The following is a 19,183-nucleotide window of genomic DNA, read 5'->3' as shown; positions in this document are numbered from 1 at the left end:
GTCTGTGCGCTCCTGCAGCCTCCGAGTCGCTGTGCTGCATTGCCTCACACGGAAACACACCAATGTTTGCCCTTAATACACCTATAGGACCGAAAACAAGGTGATGCGTGTGGTAATGACACAATGGTAGCTTGTATTTTAAGAGACCCAACTGAGATAACTGGCAATGCTAACACAAAGGAGGGGAGGCTATACGTGAGGAACCGGTGAGCTCGCTGCCAGCCTGTCAGCGTATTAATGTTTAATATTTTTCCCAGACAGTAAGGAAAGCCTGCGCACCACCTCAGCACTACCTCATGTGGCTTAATCAAGGTGATTCTTCACAAACCAAACAATATCCCTCCCCCCTCTCTCCCCCCTTTCTCTCTCTCCCTCGTTCTTAAAAACTCCTGCCTTGATAGCGCATGCCTCAATATTGATGTGGGCGTCGTTTGGCAAAAGGGTTAGGCCCCGCTGCAAAGCTGCTGTGATATGCGTGATCAATCTGGAAAATGTATTTTACAGCATGTAAGCCAGTCGATAGGAACACCGAGTGTGATGCATTGTGTGGGAATAGAGAGGGGAGGGAGGGAGGGAGGGAGACTGTGGAGAAACAAACGAGAGGGGAAAGAAGCAAGTGCGTGTGTGTGCGCGCGTGCGTGCGTGCGCGAGGGAGACAGAAAGAGATGTGGCCTTGGTTTTGCCTGATTCATTCAGAATGTAATGAGTGCATCGATAAGTCCCTCAATGTGTTAGATGGGTTACATTGGAGTTTCTGTCTGTCCTCGCGTCGGTCCGTCCCTGCGCGCGCGCGCTTTGTCTCCATATTCTCCACCGATGACACAGGAAGCTCCAGTTATGGACCCCGGATCCACCCCTCGCTGTCACTACGGCGTCATCACTCGCACCCAGAGTGGCAAAAATGTGATCAATTGGTAGGCGTTAAGAAGAAAATGGGGTTTCGGTGTGACAATTATTACATTTGCCTGTTAAGCCCTCCTCCTCCTCCTCCACCCTTTCTCCATCATCAGACGTGTTGCTTGTGTGCCATATTGCTCACGTCTTCATCCGCTGACTGGCAGCGATGAGGGACAGGAGGACGGGAGACGAACTGCACGTATAGCGACGCCTGGATTTGATATCGCCATATTTATGATGTGCCGTATAGGACTGGGGGAGGGGTGCTCGTGCCAGCAGGGTTATTTGTTTGTATTGCCTGTCTCGTTCAAAGGCTATACAACATTAAGGTATTAATTAGTTGGCGCTCGTGCCGCAACGATCGCCTATAGGTTGTGCTTTAGGTTTGTCCTCAAATGCTCTCTCTCTCTCTCACACGGATGCAGTTTTCATTCTCGTGATTAATGTCTGTTCGGGGCATATTGTACCTATTAGCTCCCACTCGACCTGTCTGGAGCAGCGGGTCAGCTGTCAGACGCCTTGTTGTTGCCCATAAGCTCCTGAAAATAAGCAGAAATGTGATATTTCTTCAGGTTCCTTATTATGGATGATTCCCTGGGAGGTTTTGGATCAGGTGAAAGTTGCAGAATAATGGCCTTTACCATTCTGTGTTATACTGGGGGGGTGTGGATTTAAACAATACGCACACATGACCAAGCTCTAAAAACGCAGCCACTATAAAGAGAAATTACCAAAGCGCTGGAATTATTTAGTGTTCGTATTTAAGTGGTGTGTTTTCTGGAAGAGTCCAGAGGATCGTTTCCTGGACGTCGAGGAAAAGCTGCATGTGAGAACAAATGTTTGTTCTTCAAAGACAATGGATATGACTTCACCGTGGCCATCACAACCAGCCCAGTTCGTTTATGTTTTATGTTGCTCTGGACCAAATTGTTTGTTGGGTTATTAAACGCAGCTTTCAGCTGGTTGTCTCCACGTAATGTATTCTAAATCCCTCTAGAGTAACTATCTTTTATCCTCTCGCTGAGAGCATTCGGTTATACAATTGTTACACTACGGGCTATATAAAGTAATAGTTCAAAAATAGATGAAATGGTGGCATGTGTTGCTAATTAACATTGCTGCAAAGGCACTACAAGCAGAAAAAGAAAAAAAGCACACGAGGACTCGAGGAAAAATGAGATTTCTATTTAGGCTGTGGACCATTTTCGGCTCTTTGACAGAAGCTCAAATTAGTATCTTGCGCAACACCTCAAATATTGAAGCTATATTTATCATAGACGTGTATCAACAAAGTCCTCGTCGTCTGCCGCGATGACAATATTATTAATACTTATATTTGATTAAATAAAAGGGAAAAAAACGTGCACTAAGAGGGAGGTAAATGCAGCACTGTCAGATCGGTCTAGCTGCGGTGGGTAAGGGAGATGGATATGTGGCACACTATGGGCCCCATTTGTGTCTCTGTAATTTCGGAAACTCCGGTTACCAAAGTGTTACTACGAAATGAGTTAAATAACCATTTACCTTTGTCTGGTTTCATTCATCAAACCACAAGTGGAGTACTCCTAACACGGGGGGCTATTTGTTTGCTTTACACAAGCAGCTGGGTGCGATTTCACGTTTGAGATATCTGTCTGAAAGCGAAACATTTATTATCCTAAGTTGTCAGCGGACCTATTTCTCCAGAACCCCTCAATGCAAGCCAGTGGTTTTTATGCAGCAGTGGAAACGTCCTATTGGCGTCACACGTCACTTCATTTCACTTATAGGAGCCTAGTTTTTCCCGCTCACATTTGACAAATACTGCTGTTTGAGACAATAACACTTTCCAAATAGCGGCTCCGCGTATGAATGGGGGGCCCTCTGAAGTATGACAAGGCTTATTTCTCATATTGTCTCGTGCGTAAAAATGATGACAACACAGGACAACAAGTGCTTCGCCGTGTCTTCCACGCACCTCACTCACAGGGACTCGCCGGGAACGGCACGGCCGGGACAAATGTCCAAAAATTAAATGAATTCCCGTGAGGTGTCTGCTGCCATATCTCAGCAAACAGAGCGTTTTTCCTGTTGTCTCGGCTGTACAGTCGACGGGGAGAGGCGTATCTTATGATTACACTGTGCTGTTCTGAGACCTGTACGCGGACCTCATAGGCAACCTTTAAGCCATGGATCAAATCCAGCCCTACGGGGTATAAAATAGCCCTAGTTGTGAATGTAACATAAGGGGACGCCTACCGGGGACGCCTCCTCGCGCCCGCGCGCGTGCGTGCGTGCGTACGTGCACGCGAGTGATTGTCTAAGATGTGTGTAGGCAATGGTGGTATTTTTATGTGTGTGTGAGGTCTTGTATTATGTGTGCGGGCGCGTTCTGTTGCATGTCCGTGCGTAAAAGCGCGTATCAGGCGTATGTACGCGTGTGTGCGCGCGCCACTGGCCGAGAGAGAGAGAGAGAGAGAGAGAGCGAGAGAGGTGGTTGTGAGAAAAAGCCCGGATCGCTGTGTAAGCGGATGCCTTTGTGTTGATTTAGGAAGACGTTTGCTGTATATAACGTTCAAGGCTGATAATATCATTGCCTGGCCAGATAAATAAAGCATTGGCCAAAACCATCGGGTCAGCTATCGATCCGCTTTTTTCTCTCTCCCCGAGAGAGCGAGAGGGGGGGGGGGGGGGGGGGGGGGCGGACAGGAGGAGGGGGGGGATTGAGAAAGAGAAGGAGAGAAAGGGAGAGAGAGACCTCACTCATTAGCATTCCACAGCCATGGACTAAACGCTGACAACTAACAGAGATATCCAGCTCTACACCACTGCATGCATTTTCCCCCCTTTGTCTTCTCCCCCTGGCCCTTCATTTCCAGCGGACAGATCTCTCGTCACAGCCAACACGTTTTTATTTATGCCTTCTCCACCCTTCTTTTTTTCTCTCCACGAATGGACCTCGTGCACAACAGAGAAAACCTTCCAGTAAAGCAAAAAAAAAAAAAAAAAAAAAAAAAAGGGGGTGGGGGGGTGGGGGGTGATGTTGTAAAAGCTGTGCAGAAGTGACAGCTCTAAGCACACTCGCTTTACTTGGGAGAGATATACAATTGTGTGTGACTTGACAAAATAGACGTGGGAGACGTTTTAAATTACAACCTTAACGGCTATTATTTAGATATTTCAGGACAACAACAAAAAAAAAAATACAGTCTGCACGCTTCATTATGAGAGGGTAAATGATAATAATTTTAGTTTCCAGTTCAAACGCATAGTCAATATTTTCCACTTAGCTTTGGCCGTTTGCTTGTATTTATTGTCACAATTTGAGATACGTGTTGATCATCCGGAGCGTTTGTCCAATAGTTTTCCATTAAAGCTTATTCGAGACATCAACATAAACACACACTTAATAACGCTGTCAGAGCAAAAAAAAATAAAAAAATAAATCAAAATCTCTGAACCTTGAAAAGTTCAAGCTGTGTTTTCACATTCTTATCGGAATGATTTGCAATTATATTCCTTTAGAAAAATAAAAAAAGGATGTTTGAAGGAATAAATCCAAGCCTTAAAGATGTGAGTGAGTGATTCGGGGACTCCCAGTGACAATATGTGGACAAGCTCGTTTTTTCAGATGACTATATCTTAATGTGCATTCAAGTCTTGCCCAACAATGACAGCTGTTCATCTGATAGTAACTTCTTTCCAAGTTTTTTTTTTTCTCCCCTCCCACCCCGGGGCCCCCGGTCTCTGTCTTGCTTTGTTGTTTTAAAATATGCATGTCTCTCCGGAATGCCAGTCACGGGTCCAAACTTTGTGTGTCCCAACCTCCCACATGATGAAATGATCCTTTTAAAGCGGGCTCAATATGTCTCAATCTGCACTCCTCTTCCCTCTCTAAAGCTTCTGGTTCGGGACACAGCCTAGAAATAGATCAATTAAAGCGCACTGCTACAGACTTTTTAGCACTGGAGGAAGAAGTGGCCGGATCAAGTCAAGCTCTGTCAACGATGGATGGATGAAGATTCACGGCAGGAAAAAAAAGTAAGGATCATTTTGACGCTCTCTCTCTCTTTCTTTCTCTCTCTCTCTCACTCACTATTTGCGTGCACGTGCGCGTGTGTGTGTGCGTGCGTGTGTTTTGCACAGTGTTCTAGTGTGCTCCTCGGACTAGAACGGATAAAGCCAGGGGGAGTGAGGGAGAAAGGGGAGGGATACATACGTAAAAAGTGAAAGAGGACGGACATGCGTCCATGCAACAGTATGTTTGTGCGTGTCCGTGTGTGCACGCGCACGTGCGTGTATGCATGTGTGTCCTTGTCATCACTAGAGGAATGAATCAGCACGTGGCATTAAAACTCCAAAGTGCAGGTTTGTACTGTGCGCGTGCACGGTGGCCTTTATGGACACGAATGTTTACTTTTTGGTTTTGTTGCGCGTTCGTGTTTGCAGATATAACAATACATAAATGTTGTGCGGAATAAATCACACTACCTCCTAAAACAAGAGATGCGTGTGGTGGGAAAGGAAGTGCTTTGTTTTTAAGGAGGGGGGGGGGGGGGACACAAAGTGTGAATCGGATGTAACAGAGCGTCTGCAGCTCAAGAGGAACTCCTAATTCATTCTGTCAAGTTTGAGAGGATGTGTGCACGTCGCTCCGCGGCGCAGTGATACCATGAGAAAAAGACAAAGGGAGTCAATAATAACCGATCCCGGTGAGTGTAATAATTAGCCGGTAAGTTAATGAAACGCAAGGAGACGGTTAACCTGTTGCACGCGGTCCAAAGCACAGAACATCCCACATCCCTGCAGCATTTCCATCCCATAATAATCCAAAGCCTCTCCAAAAAATGTAAACAGACCAACACTGGGAGGCACTGGGAGATCTGCACAAACAAACGGGATTGAATTACTGTGTTCATTTATTAAATTCAGATACTTTTTTTTTTTTAATAGACATCCCAACAGTGTGATTATGTCAACATATGGGAGGCCAACAGCAAGGCCCGGGCTTACATACCTGATAACGCCTGGCTTTTCACTAATATTTACGGCTTCTCTTTCTAATACACTCCAGATGGTGTGTGTGACTGTGCAACCGCAGTCACCGAGCTCCTCCATTTCTTTTACTCAGCAGCATTTTGCTGCAATTACATCAATGCTGTGACAGGATTTATTGGTGACCCATTTTTCGCTGCGTTATATGCAACAAAAAATAATAATAAAAGAATTTTAAAAAAAGAAAGAGAAAAAGTTTTGACCACAAGTGAGCTCTGGTGCATGAATATTTTTTTTTTAAACTGCTCTGAAGTTTACTTTTAAGCTTTAAAATGAGTTAATGTCCACACTTCATGGTGTGATGGATTCATATGTTATAAAGACAAAAGACACAGGGCCGCATTCAAGCCTGACCAATCTGTGTTCCTCAGTCACTCAGGCAGAATAACGCTGGTAAAGATATAATCCACTCCTCTGCTATATTATCCACTCACAATGCATTGACAAGCTTTTTTAGCAGCAGGTATATCCTGCATCCACTCCTAAACGCACGTGAATGTCATTTACCAAAGGATTTGGTTAATAGACTCATTCCGTTTTTATTGTGTTGCTATGTAAGGTTTACTATAACATGATAAAGCATGTGCGTCTAAATAGATGTGTTTATTTCTTAGTACAGAAAGTCATAACATCGTTATCTGAAAATAGCAGAAAAAAAAAATCGAATCATAACCAAGTGGGATTAGTTTTACATACGGCGGGACAAATATTTATCTGCGCACAGGCTGCTACACAGTGGTCAACAATGGACTGGAGACGGTCCTGTCTGTCTGTCCGTCTGCCTGTCTGTTCATCCATCCATCCTAGCCTGTCTGTCTCTAGTCGCTGTTGGGGTCGTGTGTGTTGTCTGCGTGGGGTTTTTACTGTCAACGTTGCAGCTCGTTTGTTGCTATCTGTGTTTACCTGGGTTGCTCAGAGCGGCTGCTGTAGGTCTATTATGATTGACTGAAGCGATGCATTGAAGGGGATTTTTCATCTTTTGCCACAGGGAACCCGCTGCTTACAGTGGTAAGGTTTCCCATTGACTCCCTTTAGTCTTCATGCTCGCTGCTCTCTCTCTCTCTCTCTGAACGCAGAGGACATGTGGCATGTTGATAAATACATGTCTTTTTTCCATCTTACTCAGCACCATCCATCACATGTTCTCTGTCCATGTTACACTGGGGGGGTGCTACCAGCCACCGTGCACACACACACACACACACACACACACACACACACACACACACACACACACACACACACACACACACACACACACACGCACTCTAAATCGTCAACGAGGGATGCATTGCTGTCTCTACATACTAAATAATGACGCGAACATGCGTCCCGGTCACGGGATTGTCTGACGTCATGCAGGCTGACGCTGCTTGGAGAAGTATTCCGTGTTCTCTGCCCATTGCTCGGGCGGGTTAATAACCTCTCCACACACACTGTAACCGCCGGTTCGTAACGCGTTGGATGGAGCATAGCTCGGGCTTGGACGGCTCCACAGAACACCAGTCGCCCTGTGGTTGCAAACTCTTTGTGGCCCCACATACCGCCGCTGTGATTATAGAAGTGCCTCCTCTCCCTTGTTAAAGGAGCAAAGCTCTAATCTAGCCTGTGTCGCCCCCAAAGCCAGCGTGCTATAGTAGAAAAATGGGCGTGCGTGTGCGCGTGCGAGTGGGGGGGAAAGTGAGTGGGGGTCGGTCGGAGCGAGAGAAGAGGGAAAGGGAAGGGGGGGTTATAACGGAGTGGCCCTTTCCTTCTTTTGAGTGACACGACCCCTCTCTTCTCTTCAAAGGCCATGCAGAAATAAACGCATCTCATTTGAATGGCGGTTTTTTTTTTTTTTCTTGGTGGTATTTCACAGCCAATATTTCTGGAATAGGAATGTGTGTGTTTTTTTTTTCATTTCAGGGATGCTTCTGGTGGCGGGGTATTCAATATTCCCATCTCTCCACATGCAGCATTCTGCAGCCAGTGTGGTATTTTGTCCATGACTACACCCCCCCACCCCCCCACCCCCCCGTCCAAATTCATTTGCATCCGCTGATGATATCAGTAAAGAATCGCTGGCACCGTATGAGGCATGGGTGGGGGGGAAGAAGGCTTATTTGGATAAAACTGGACCACAGAGTGGACACGGCCCTAAAGGTCAGTCGTCCATTCATGTCAAGGTGGCAGGGGGTGTGTGTGTGTTGGGGGGGGCGGCATGGGTTTTGCCAAAGAGGCTTATTTGAAAGCGGGCGTATATTTGAGGCAAGGGAATGAAAAGGAGTGGACCACAAAGCTCGTCATACTTCAAATACGCCCCGTCACATCTTCACTCTTCCCTCTCCGTGCGGGCGGCGGCTATATAAGGGAGGTGGGGTCTCGGCTCTATGGCACGGCCTGCACAACACGCAGCAGAAAATACAACACGCGGGCGACAAGGTGGATCATAGAGGTTTAGGTGCACAAAAGAAGGGGATTCCAATATTCTCCTTTAGAGTGGTTTCCTCTGATTTGCGCGAGTGGATTCATTCAAATTAGGAGGCCAGTGGCTGTCGGCGGTGATCTGGTTTGGGTAGAGCACCATAAAGCTGAAGAGACAGAAAACATTCATGAAAAGACGCTTTATACCAAAAATAGAGCTCGAGCCTATAATTTTCTGATTACTCGGCTTTAAACTACAATTTTGGTAATAGTGCATAATGTCAAGGATTCATTTCTAAGGAGAAAAATGGAAAAGAAAAAGAAAAAAACACGTATGAATATAATGCTATGTATGGTGTACATGAATGACAGTGAAGTAGAAAACACAGCCTCTACGTCACAATACTATTTGAAATATTTGTTAGGATTATTATCTTAAATGATCATAAATGTAACATTTTTTTACTGAATAAATCACCACAGAATAGTAGATCATGTAAACGATTAATTAACATAAATAAATCAATTAATGCACTCTCCTTCCGTGCATATACCTCAGTTTATTTGGAGGGCACAGTCAAAATCCATCGTGCGCGTCCACAAACACACACACACACACACACACACACACACACACACACACACACACACACACACACACACACACACACACACACACACACACACACACCTCATCATTATGTATGTATAATAAAAGTAGGTGAGATACATTGCAGTGGGAGAAGACAGTGTCATGCTATGTATTGCATTAGTGGTCTAGTTATATGTCCAGTCTGAACTTTATTTTCAGTGTGGGGGGGGGGGGGGGGGTATTGGAGGCTGTGGGGGTTATTGGACGCGTTAGCCGAGCGAAAAATTGTCACAAATTGCTGGTTGTCGAGGAGCGAATGACAAGATAACGAATATGAGAAATTTTGCACATGACACCTCGGTTCATATATCACCGCAAAACCCGACCAATCACTCAAATGTTGTCTTTAGTATTATTATCCTTCAATATCAAGTTGGAGTGACGAGTCAAAAAATTATAAATTTAAATTCATGTTTTACTTAAATTAAAAACAACAACAAAGAAACGCTGAATATTTTCTGGATGAATTTGCTAATTATAGGATGTAGAATTATACTTTACACACCTATTGATGAATACAACGTGCACGTGTGTGTGTGTGTGTGTGTGTGTGTGTTTTTTAACCTGTTCGGTTATAATGTGGACTCAGATGAACAAGCGCCGGTAGAATGGAGCACAGAGAGGCTCGCTCACTTTAGATATATGGCTCTGCATTGATCGCTGCACTAATAGTGCTTGCGCCTCTACACAGGCAAGCAGGCTTTTATCACTGCTATCATTATTACTTATCATTATTAGCCCGGTGCTCATACTGTAGCCTATGTGGCTTTAACTGCTATTGTCGTTATTGCACCATCATTACCAGCAACGGCGTTAACAGGGAGGACGACTTAGGTCTGTCTTTGTATTGTGGAATAATGGCTGACGAGTGTGACGAGTAGGGGAGATTTTATTATTATTTTATTTTATTCATGATCAAGAACCATATATATATATATATATATATATATATATATATATATATATATATATATATATATATATATATATATATATATATATATATATATATATATATATATAGTGTAGACATGGACAGAAGACGTATTGTTTGCCTGTGGTACACATCTCCAGTAAAACGTTGTGATGGAGCTTGAAAGCGAGAGTTACTATTGATTTTGTCAAGTGGGGGAGTCACCTGCCGCCCTCCCCCTCCCTCACCCACTTCGACATTATAATTCCTACATTTTCAGCTTGACCACCGGTCAGCTGCTCTGCTATCTCGACCCCTCGGATGATCATTACAGTTGAATCCGGTGGAAAACTTAAAAAAATAAAATAAATAAAAAAAAGTCATCCATTCGGGTCGGACCGTGTATTCTTCTTGTACAAACTGCCTTCTCGCGAAGCATGCGCGGCTGGTCTGGGATCTCGCCGTGGCACGATGACGCGAGGTACACAAAGTTATAGTGTTCGAGAGCGCTGAACCGCGGCGCTTTGTTGCGGCGTCCCTCTGCGCCCCTGTGTGCCGTGTGCGTAAATCCTCCGTCTCAGCCCCGAGTAAGCTGTTATTGTTTCTACCTTTGTTTGCTAGATGGCGCTCTGCGTTGTGGGACCCTCTGACACGAGTACCGCCATACCCTCCCTCTCCCTCTCTCCCTCCCTCTCCTCGGCTCTGCTCGCAGCGCCCACAGTCCACCGCTCTCTGCGCAGCAGCTTTTCCAGGGCCATGTTTTTAACCGCTGCGTTATAATAGTAAGTATAAGTAGAATACAGGGGGAGTTTTAGAATTCCATGTCCCTACGCAGACTGGCATTTCTGTTGGTTTTGTTAAGCTGTGGAATAACAGTCAGTCAGCAATGTATATTCAATGTGAACGTAAACCGAAAACAACGCACACGATTTGAGCTCTAGATAATTAATTGTTTGTTTAAGCGACGTAACGTTGCGTGGTATATACACCAATTAGATTTAAAAATATTTTGAAAGGAATCTCAAAAGGATATTAATTATACATTTTCAAATAAATAATATTAATTTAATTAAAGACTGGCATGCTTAATCTGACAGCAGAGAATTAAACTAAATTTTATATATATATATATATATATATATATAAAGAATATACTGTTTATACACTGAAGATCTGAGAAAGGCTGCTTTATATATATATATATATATATATATATATATATATATATATATATATATATATATATATATATATATATATATATATATATATATAAAGAATATACTGTTTACTACACTGAAGATCTGAGAAAGGCTGCTTTATATATATATATATATATATATATATATATATATATATATATATAAGAATATACTGTTTACTACACTGAAGATCTGAGAAAGGCTGCTTTAGGTGAAGTACCATAAACTATAGAACACAATTAACCTTCAAACAAATTCATATGTTTTTATTATTTTCTCTGAGAAATCCAACGATCATCTCTGTGAGTTTATAATCTGTTTCTGACTGGTTGCAACCAAGGAGAGAAAAGAAGAAAAAAAGGCTCCATAGCATTGTTTGCTGAGTGGCCCACTCTGCTCCAAGATATACTGCTGCAGTTACACTTTCACTAAATAGCGGCTTGTCGGTGTCTGACGTTGATGAATGTGTTGGAGACTTGGAGAGCCTTTTACAGCTGTCTTAAAAAGCAGCGCGGCCCCCCGGACCAGCCACAAACAGATCAGGTGCAGGAGACTTAACACAGCAGTCAATGACAAAGAAATACCCACTTTACACACATTTGGAAAGAATCACTTGTGCGATGAAAAGTTAAACCCCCTGCAAACGTTTTATTCTGAAACAGAGTGACCTTTCGGGTTGACTCTTGGGTTGTCAATTGAAACAACATCATGCTGGTGTGGTCTAAATGATTTAAAGATGTGGTGGTTGGAGGAAACGAGAGTGTTCTCGGATTTTGGATGAGGATACATTTTTCAGATTGTGTTGGGTAGTTGCTTTACAGTGATCACCGATGATCTTAACCCTCTTTTAATTTGCCTGTAGATCACTTTCCTCTTATGTGGCTGGAGATAAACACAGTGCAAGTGGGCTGTGAATGTTGGTTTTGGCTTTTTTTTTTACTTCCTTCCCTCACTGTGGCTCCATCTATTCCTCACATGAAGACATCTGACATACCAGTGGAAACTGAAGTACGTTGAGCCAATTGCAATAGAAGAAGGGAATTAAAACTCCATTGTTTGTTGAGTGTTGCCATGTATTTATTATTGAGAACGATGGATTATTTGATAGCCTGCTACAGCGGATGGATGAGGAGAGGAGGGATTCAAGGAAGCACCAACAAACAAACTTCTGGGGACTAAAGTTGAGAGATTTTAATCTGGCTGGGACCTTCTAATTTACTGAGCAATCTCTGTGTATACCCACAGGCAAGGTCTCATTGTTGATTGAGCTGTATCATCCATTTGTCCCCTCCAACACACACACACAGTCACACTTCCTCCTGGGTGGTGTGGCACAGCAGGTCCGCTTGTTACTGTATACGGGGCTCCTCCACCTGCAGCCCCCCAGAAGACACCAACGTCATGCTCCACCTCATTCCCTCCAAATCCACGTCTCCTCTTACTGCTATTTACATGAGCTGGCCTACACTTTATTAGCGAGTATAGGGGAGAGGGAGGGAGGGGGCATTTCAATTATTAGTATATTTTTAAACAATGGTTGTGGGCCTCCGTCATACATTTTGAGTGTTTGAGTAAGGCTCTCTTGGTATTTGTTTTCCCTCGACTTAACAAGCCATCATCTCACACATGCATATAGAATTGAAATTGCTGGGAGATCCCGCAGGCAAAAGGGCGGGTTGCGGGGTTCAATTAAGGCGGAATAATGCATGGGGACAAAGCGCGTGATGACCTCGATTGAAATTGATCAGAAAACGCATTCAAACCAAAAAAAAAAAGAAAACACACACACACACACACACACACACACACACACACACACACACACACACACACACACACACACACACACACACACACGCACACACAGTAGCCTCTTTGTTTTGACTCGGTGCCGCCTCTTTGTACCTGCGCTGAGGCCCATCTCGCCTCTCTAAAATCGCAAAGCTGCTTTGATTTTTTTTTTTTTTTTTTTTGGGGAGGGGGGGGATCCAACAGCCCGGATATACAGCTAAAGAATTTAATTCCATCCAACCTATGTCTAGACTAATTCACTCATTTTTGTTGTATACGTGTGTGTGACATTTTCCTCTTTCTCTCCTTCCTTAATCGAATTTGCCACATTTAAGCTGGCGTGTGGATTTTTGGAGGCATAAGCAGCCATTTGGGCTCCGTCCACGGAGTGACAGAGAATACGAAGGTTTGTCATCGTTTGCTAAGTAGAAAACAAGATATTTCAGCGCCACAGTGGGATTTTAACGAATTAAAATATCTCACTGCCTGCCTGTGATAAAAAAAAAAAAAAAAACCCCGGTATATGGGATTGAGGCGCTCGCTTGTTAAGTAACTCGCTGTCAGTATAGTTAGCGGTGCTCTGATATGGACGGTGGCTGCAGAGCCTCATCTCTTGGGGTTTTAATTAACAAGCTGTCTCAAAGCTGTAGAGCTCCATCAAACAGTCTCCCCCTCCCTCCCTCCCTCCCTCCCTCTCTCTAACTTTAGACATTCTGCTTTCCTAAATCAACTTGTTACTACAGTATGTGCACCAGCTGATAGGGTGGAACTGCTCTGGGAACATTTGCAAAATATAAAATGCTTGTTTTCTCATTTTTTTTCTTCTTCTTTGCTTAGCATCTATTTCCACGCACTGCTTTATTCAGCAGACGTCCATATACTGTACGTGTTCTGTTGGGTTTGACTTCAAGCCCGGCTGCTTTTCTTCTGAAGCTGGTGTGATAGCGAGAGGACTTTTTTTTTTTTTTTTTTTTTACTTGTTAAGTGGATGGAATCGTTCAAATCTGCTTCACGAATGTTTAAAGCACTTTTAACCTGCAAAACATGTTCTGAATGAGCTTTTAAGCGTCAACTCAAACTGGAAATGTTCGGGGGAGAAAATGGGGCATTGGAGGAATTTAACAAAGAGGCATGTTGTGCCTTTTACTCCGTTTATTTGCCAGTTGTAGATTTTTTAATAAAAAAAACATGAAAAAGGTCGATTTATTTTGTCACAGATAAAATCAACCAACAGCAGCGTCTTATAAAGGGTTAGAATGAGCTCAACTACAACAGGAAAATACCACTTTAACTTGAACGCATCATCTATAATAATGTAACACTCACTCATATTCAGTGCATTTTAATAATAGTTGTATACTTTCACCTATATGCCATTTTTTATACTTCTAATGGAGTATTTTTGTTTTGCATCATTACTCATTTTACTTCCTCAACTACTTTGAGTGTTGATTTAAGGATGAGCCACCAGGTTTGCATCATCGGGCCAGATTGAGATCCAGAATTAAGCTGAAGGAAGTCATACAAGGACGGACAGGTCCTTTAGGGATAAAAACATAGAGTGAAGTCTTTGTGTGCGCGTGACGGAGTATTGTTTACACATAGGCGGGTTGGCGCAACAGCCAGCATAAACCGCCAACCTCCTCTTGTATTACAGAGTGTAAGCACGGGCTTCTGAGGAGATTTGTCTCCGGTGAAAGAAGCAGGCATCCCTCTCTCTCCCTCTCTCTCTCTCTCTCTCTCCCTCTCTCTGTCTGTGTCTCTCCGCCTATAGTCAAGTTGGTGCTGGGCTCCCACCGCGGCCCAGACGGGGGTAATTTGATAGCAAGGCAAGGTCAAGACAGTGCGCTGTCCATGGTGCTGCGGCGGGGCAGGCTGGATGTTATCATCAAATTAGACGGGACAAGTTTCAAATCGATGCCACCCCCGGATGTCTGGAGACCGCCAGCAGTCGGAGTTAAAGTCCTAACAAGTCCCCCCTGACAGGTCAACACCTCAACACAAACACACAGCTCTGATGCTGCAGCACGCAGGTCAGCAGCGCTGTGCCGGCGAGATAAGCAGCGATCCCTCTGAAGGCTGGGATATAGGTTTTAGGTCCGCGGTTATTCTGCGGGCTCTGCGTGAGACTCGGCCAGCCGAGGCTGCTGGATGTCTGCTTTCAGAAAGATGTATTTATTTAGTTTCCCTGCAGACACTTGTGAGGAACATTCAAGTCACTGCTTTGCTCATAATAGGAATCCTTGCACTTGTGGCAGGCTGAAAGTTTAGGCAAAAGCAGAACTTTCTGGATGATATGCTGAGCTATTATTGCAATGCTATAAATATTAATATTCAATATAGTTATAGACAAAAACTCTGCGTGGTCAGCGGTAAAAACAATATGCTTTTCATCTACAGGATCAAAGAATAGTAGGTTTTATGTATTTGCATGTATTCTTTTTGATCCTCAAAATGTTTTTTTTATTCTTATTTTCTTTTGCACTTTTGCTTGAAACGAGGTTCATTTAATGTGTTACAGGATCTGCAGAATCGATGAAATATTTTAGTTTGAATTGTTTTATTTTATTTGCGTAATGACTGATGTAGCTGTTTTCTAAAGGAACCTTTTTGTAGCTGTAATTTGGAGGTTTTCCTCTCCTCTGAAATAGTTTTAAATTCATATTTTATTTTTAATTAAATGTCTAGTATTTCAGAGCCTCATACCACGTTGTTGAATACCCAACAATTAAACCTACATATTGTTCGAATAGTACAAAATGAAAACCTACATAAGCATTACACGTATGAGAGAATCACTGGCATTAGCACCGATCCATTTGTGAGAGATCAGAAGTGAACGAGTCGAGGGAGGATCTCTCGGAGAGAAGGGAAGAGGGCACTTAGAGCTGCTGCCAATCTGTCACCGCCTGACAGCTCTTGCTGCAGGGATAAACAGCAATAAAGTCGAGTTGGCCGCTGTGTCGTTAACTTCACACACTCACTCGCGCGCGCGCACACGCACTATCACGCGCGCAACAGCTCACCACCGGAGGAGCAGGTAAATTCACTCAGCTCGTCGCAGGGCCTCTCATCGCCCCTGTCTCCCTCCCTGCATGTCAAACTAGCCCTTCCTCCCCGTCAAACTCTCCTCTTTTCATCCTCCCTGCTGACTCAGGTAGCGCAACACAATGGGGACCTCGGCGACAAGAAAGAAAGCTATTCAACCGGATGGAGAGATTGTGGACGAGAGAGAGAGAGGAGAGAGAGGGAGGAAAGGGGGGAGAAACGTTACATTTGAATGGCTGATAAAGAAATGAAATAGATGGGAACAAAGTGTAAGCTGGCGGGATGGGGAAGGAGGGGTGAGGCATCAGAGAGGCGGCTGCAAGGTGTCTGCAGGCCCTTTAATAACACAAGTATATTAACTCGCTTAACCACGGAGATTCAAAATGAACCCAACTTCACTTAAGGGGTCTTGCAAACCATGAAATGCACATCAAAACATGCACCTGCCAATCCCACCACCTATATTCCTCCAACCCCCTCCCCTCCTCTCTCCATCCGAGCTGTCTGTCATGGTGTGGCCCGGCTAATTTGAGTTCATTGGATGGCAATAATTTCATTTAGACCTTCATCTCTTTTTGGGCTGGATGTAATGAGGATGCAGGGCGCTGCCAGTGAAAGGCCGCTCCCACAGTAATAAGAACTTGGATCTTATTCTTAGCGCACGCACCGCCGTGTTTATCCTCGGAGGGCTGCGTCCACATGATGAAACTCATCTATAATGTGTGATTTAATATCGCGTTGCACTTCTTCTTCTTCTTCTTCTTCTTTTTTTTTTTTTTTTTTTTTTCGCAGATTTTAAAACCCAAAAGAGAGAAGACGGTGGACCAGCAGCGGGGTTTAGCTCAGGAGGGGCTTTGCAATAGAAAAGCTGCTTTAACACATCTTTTAGTTATTTGTTACTCGATTTTACACGATGTTAAAAATAGTTAAATAGATAAATTAGGTGGAAATTAAACTGGAAATAATCACTCATTTGACAACCTGTTAGAAGAAACATATTCAAGAGAAATATAGATGTATATTACACGTGGTTGATGATTCTCTGAAAGACAAAGGCAGTGTCAAGGCCTTTTCTCCAACCGACAACTAATCGATATCTCACCAACTCCACTGCGATATTGATTCAGGGAGGATTGTACGTTCAGGATTTCTGAGAACGCCTCATTATTTCGTTGCTTAAAGTGCAAGAAAATATTATTTCATATACAGTCGACCTCCTTCGATTTATTTTGGTCGCTTGAAATAAGACTTTATATATTTTTTTCTCATGGATAAGACTTTTATGGAGTTGTTAGTTCTAAAAAACTGGTTTATGAGGAGAATTTATCTATTTTGTGGACTAAGACTTACTTTCCGATTAAAATTCAGCCGTGGCTTTATTTAGACAAACTCTCAGAGAACTTTGAGAAAACTATAAATACAATTCCATTAAGACTTTTAATATTTTCGTTTAAAATTATTTTAGTAGTTGTCTTAACTACAATTACATCCATTTTAGATATATTTTTTAATGTACATTTGTTGTTTTTTGATCGTATTAATTTAGATATTGACCAAAAGCGTCCTTTATGAAAACAGATTATCCAAAAGTTATTAAATGTACTTTTTTCGTTACAATTAAATTAATTCAGTTGGTAACCTATTAATAAGTAGACAGATTAGTTATGTATAGTAGATTTGGATTTTAAAATAGGGCTTATATATTTTACAAAATCATATAATCTATTAGAATATCTTAGTGCGGTATATTAGGTCGGTATTATTATGAATTTAAGTAGAACTATTGACTTAAATTAACACCCATTAGAAAAAAATGTTCATATGCATTTTTTTTATTCATAAACAATTATCGGTCGTCTGTTTATTAACAGTTTTAATATTTGAATCGATCCAAATGACCAAGCAGTCAACTCATTTAAAAATAAATAATACATATAATAAAGACATTAGAGGTAGTTTACAGGTGAGGCAGAGATCTATGAGGAAAGTTTCTCTCCCATTAACTTATGTACATTGTGTAGAAATACTGGGAGAGATTATATATTAGTTTTGTCTCACAATAAAAGTTGATTTTTGTTGGCCAAGTGTGCACATCTCAGAAGAAGACACATAAACACACGTGTTGAATTTAAACTGGCTTTTGTCGATATGCTATTTGTAATTTGACAAATGTACTGAATGCCACGCAGCATTACTGGTGTCAGGTTTTCCGATATCAGGTCGCGTTTTACAGCCTGAGAAAGGCCCCGATCACAGGCCTACACGGAGCCCCTCCATCCCCACTGCCATTCATCCACACCCAATGACCACTCTTCTCCAGTGAGCCGTCGGTGGCCCGTTAAACCGGGCCAACGAGCTGTGTTACACTTCCTTCCCTGCCTTCTTCAGAACACTGCTCCGCTGAAACCACCAGAGTAAAGTCGGAGCCCATTCCTCAAATGTATTGCATTTCAGAGGGTGTGTTTTTTACTGCGGGAGTCTTTAGGCCAGCAGAGTATCAGAGGAGGTGTAATTGAGGGGGCGGTGAGGGGATAGAGGAGCGCTCCGTCTGAAAGCTGCCATTAAAGCCAAGTGGACTGAACACCGTAAAGCAGCTCTGCCAACAGCTGTCCCACCATCGGACTCTTAATGCCAGGACCCACGAGCACACGCACGCACACAGACACGCACAGTAGGCCACGCTGCGGATGTAGTGGCTAGTTAGAAGTATTAAGACAGCCGAGCAAAGAACACAGCAGTGAATAACCCCGCAGATATCCCGGGAGGCTAATTTCCCTATGATGTGCTATATGGGACTTCATGGCTGTGTCTCGGTGACGCGGTTCCCTGAACGCACCTCTCTACGAGCCTTTACTTACAATAATCCGGGGAATAGCCGCTTTGTCGTGCATATTCCCACCTTTTTTCATTTCGCGAGACAGGTGAGAGCAAAGGGGAGACGAGGAACGGCTCACCCATTACGCGCGTTTTTACGCAGGTTCCCTTTTGCGTGGATTTGTTTAAAAACTTATAAGGCACAGACTTGTGCATGAAAATACATGCATGATATGCGATATCCACATCAAATGATGACATTAAAAGTGCATATCGGTACGTTTCTGCGGGATTTCCAGCGCTTCTCCCCCCGACTTGGCGCACACCACCTGTGCCCAGACGCGCATCGCTCCCCGCAGAATGAAGCCCGGTCCCACACCCGTTATCCTAAACGTGATGTCTGCGGCCCCAAAGTGTCGCCTCAGTCTA

General features: G+C 43.4%; 1 protein-coding gene across 1 annotated transcript in view; it reads right to left on the bottom strand.

Annotated features, from left to right (window-relative positions):
• mctp1a (multiple C2 domains, transmembrane 1a) overlaps nt 1-19,183 on the bottom strand; it is a 455,748-nt gene that overhangs the window by 49,092 nt on the left and 387,473 nt on the right. The window lies entirely within an intron of this gene.

The sequence above is a fragment of the Eutrigla gurnardus genome (genome assembly GCF_963514095.1).
Source record: "Eutrigla gurnardus genome assembly, chromosome: 13".
Classification (NCBI taxonomy): domain Eukaryota; kingdom Metazoa; phylum Chordata; class Actinopteri; order Perciformes; family Triglidae; genus Eutrigla; species Eutrigla gurnardus.
The sequence above is the reverse complement of the archived record's forward strand: the minus strand, read 5'-3'. Positions and strand labels throughout refer to the sequence as shown.